Source organism: Spea bombifrons, chromosome 9 (genome assembly GCF_027358695.1).
Source record: "Spea bombifrons isolate aSpeBom1 chromosome 9, aSpeBom1.2.pri, whole genome shotgun sequence".
Classification (NCBI taxonomy): Eukaryota; Metazoa; Chordata; class Amphibia; order Anura; family Pelobatidae; genus Spea; species Spea bombifrons.
Window position 1 is genome coordinate 15,417,478 of NC_071095.1, and position 2,500 is coordinate 15,419,977.

Sequence of the window (2,500 nt, forward strand, 5' to 3'; positions counted from 1 at the left end):
TGCTGCTGCTGCTGCTTGTCGTCAGATAGAAAGAATTATAAGCCCTGGGACAGGACAGGGAAGGTGAGAAGGTTCAAATAAGGGTTTAAAGCTTTGATGATGAGCAAGAAACACATGGCAAAAAGCTCTCCCCGGACTGTGAGAAAAAATTAAAAGCCTACAACACCTGGTATTCCCAGGCGGTCTCCCATCCAGGTACTAACCAGGCCCAACCCTGCTTAGCTTCCGAGATCAGACGAGATCGGGCGCTTTCAGGGTGATATGGCCGCAGGTGTGAAAGTTTTTTATTTTACTTCTCTTATTCTGTTGCTGCTGCTGCTGCTGCTGCTGCTGCTGCTGCTGCTGCTGCTGCTGCTGCTGCTGCTTGTCGTCAGACAAAAAGAATTATAAGCCCTGGGACAGGACAGAGAAGGTGAGAAGGTTCAAATAAGGGTTTAAAGCTTTGATGATGAGCAAGAAACACATGGCAAAAAGCTCTACCCGGACTGTGAGAAAAAATTAAAAGCCTACAAAACCTGGTATTCCCAGGCGGTCTCCCATCCAGGTACTAACCAGGCCCAACCCTGCTTAGCTTCCGAGATCAGGCGCTTTCAGGGTGGTATGGCCGCAGGTGTGAAAGTTCTTTATTTTACTTCTCTTATTCTGCTGCTGCTGCTGCTGCTGCTGCTGCTGCTGCTGCTGCTGCTGCTGCTGCTGCTGCTGCTGCTGCTGCTGCTGCTGCTGCTGCTGCTGCTGCTGCTGCTGCTGCTGCTGCTGCTGCTGCTGCTGCTGCTGCTGCTGCTTGTCGTCAGACAGAAAGAATTATAAGCCCTGGGACAGGACAGAGAAGGTGAGAAGGTTCAAATAAGGGTTTAAAGCTTTGATGATGAGCAAGAAACACATGGCAAAAAGCTCTCCCCGGACTGTGAGAAAAAATTAAAAGCCTACAACACCTGGTATTCCCAGGCGGTCTCCCATCCAGGTACTAACCAGGGCCAACCCTGCTTAGCTTCCGAGATCAGACGAGATCGGGCGCTTTCAGGGTGGTATGGCCGCAGGTGTGAAAGTTTTTTATTTTACTTCTCTTATTCTGTTGCTGCTGCTGCTGCTGCTGCTGCTGCTGCTGCTGCTGCTGCTGCTGCTGCTTGTCGTCAGACAAAAAGAATTATAAGCCCTGGGACAGGACAGAGAAGGTGAGAAGGTTCAAATAAGGGTTTAAAGCTTTGATGATGAGCAAGAAACACATGGCAAAAAGCTCTCCCCGGACTGTGAGAAAAAATTAAAAGCCTACAACACCTGGTATTCCCAGGCGGTCTCCCATCCAGGTACTAACCAGGCCCAACCCTGCTTAGCTTCCGAGATCAGACGAGATCAGGCGCTTTCAGGGTGGTATGGCCGCAGGTGTGAAAGTTCTTTATTTTACTTCTCTTATTCTGTTGCTGCTGCTGCTGCTGCTGCTGCTGCTGCTGCTGCTTGTCGTCAGACAGAAAGAATTATAAGCCCTGGGACAGGACAGAGAAGGTGAGAAGGTTCAAATAAGGGTTTAAAGCTTTGATGATGAGCAAGAAACACATGGCAAAAAGCTCTCCCCGGACTGTGAGAAAAAATTAAAAGCCTACAACACCTGGTATTCCCAGGCGGTCTCCCATCCAGGTACTAACCAGTGCCAACCCTGCTTAGCTTCCGAGATCAGACGAGATCGGGCGCTTTCAGGGTGGTATGGCCGCAGGTGTGAAAGTTTTTTATTTTACTTCTCTTATTCTGTTGCTGCTGCTGCTGCTGCTGCTGCTGCTGCTGCTGCTGCTTGTCGTCAGACAGAAAGAATTATAAGCCCTGGGACAGGACAGAGAAGGTGAGAAGGTTCAAATAAGGGTTTAAAGCTTTGATGATGAGCAAGAAACACATGGCAAAAAGCTCTCCCCGGACTGTGAGAAAAAATTAAAAGCCTACAACTCCTGGTATTCCCAGGCGGTCTCCCATCCAGGTACTAACCAGGCCCAACCCTGCTTAGCTTCCGAGATCAGACGAGATCGGGCGCTTTCAGGGTTGTATGGCCGCAGGTGTGAAAGTTTTTTATTTTACTTCTCTTATTCTGTTGCTGCTGCTGTTGCTGCTGCTGCTGCTGCTGCTGCTGCTGCTGCTGCTTGTCGTCAGACAAAAAGAATTATAAGCCCTGGGACAGGACAGAGAAGGTGAGAAGGTTCAAATAAGGGTTTAAAGCTTTGATGATGAGCAAGAAACACATGGCAAAAAGCTCTCCCCGGACTGTGAGAAAAAATTAAAAGCCTACAACACCTGGTATTCCCAGGCGGTCTCCCATCCAGGTACTAACCAGGCCCAACCCTGCTTAGCTTCCGAGATCAGACGAGATCGGGCGCTTTCAGGGTGGTATGGCCGCAGGTGTGAAAGTTTTTTATTTTACTTCTCTTATTCTGTTGCTGCTGCTGCTGCTGCTGCTGCTGCTGCTGCTGCTGCTGCTGCTGCTTGTCGTCAGACAAAAAGAATTATAAGCCCTGGGACA

The 2,500-nt window shown here is 49.3% G+C and overlaps 6 non-coding genes and 1 pseudogene across 6 annotated transcripts; all 7 read right to left on the minus strand.

Annotated features, from left to right (window-relative positions):
• Nucleotides 1-154: 154 nt before the first annotated feature.
• On the minus strand, nucleotides 155-273 carry LOC128462844 (5S ribosomal RNA). Its single transcript, XR_008342770.1, has one exon. It is a non-coding gene; the product is annotated as a 5S ribosomal RNA (ribosomal RNA).
• Nucleotides 274-503: 230 nt separating this feature from the next.
• LOC128466351 (uncharacterized) lies at nucleotides 504-612 on the minus strand (annotated as a pseudogene).
• A 308-nt stretch (nucleotides 613-920) lies between these two features.
• Nucleotides 921-1,039, minus strand: LOC128463521 (5S ribosomal RNA). The gene has a single exon (XR_008343412.1). It is a non-coding gene; the product is annotated as a 5S ribosomal RNA (ribosomal RNA).
• Nucleotides 1,040-1,263: 224 nt separating this feature from the next.
• LOC128462745 (5S ribosomal RNA) lies at nucleotides 1,264-1,382 on the minus strand. Its single transcript, XR_008342678.1, has one exon. It is a non-coding gene; the product is annotated as a 5S ribosomal RNA (ribosomal RNA).
• A 209-nt stretch (nucleotides 1,383-1,591) lies between these two features.
• LOC128465095 (5S ribosomal RNA) lies at nucleotides 1,592-1,710 on the minus strand. The gene has a single exon (XR_008344891.1). It is a non-coding gene; the product is annotated as a 5S ribosomal RNA (ribosomal RNA).
• Nucleotides 1,711-1,922: 212 nt separating this feature from the next.
• On the minus strand, nucleotides 1,923-2,041 carry LOC128464697 (5S ribosomal RNA). The gene has a single exon (XR_008344517.1). It is a non-coding gene; the product is annotated as a 5S ribosomal RNA (ribosomal RNA).
• A 221-nt stretch (nucleotides 2,042-2,262) lies between these two features.
• LOC128466685 (5S ribosomal RNA) lies at nucleotides 2,263-2,381 on the minus strand. The gene has a single exon (XR_008345482.1). It is a non-coding gene; the product is annotated as a 5S ribosomal RNA (ribosomal RNA).
• Between the last annotated feature and the right edge of the window lie 119 nt (nucleotides 2,382-2,500).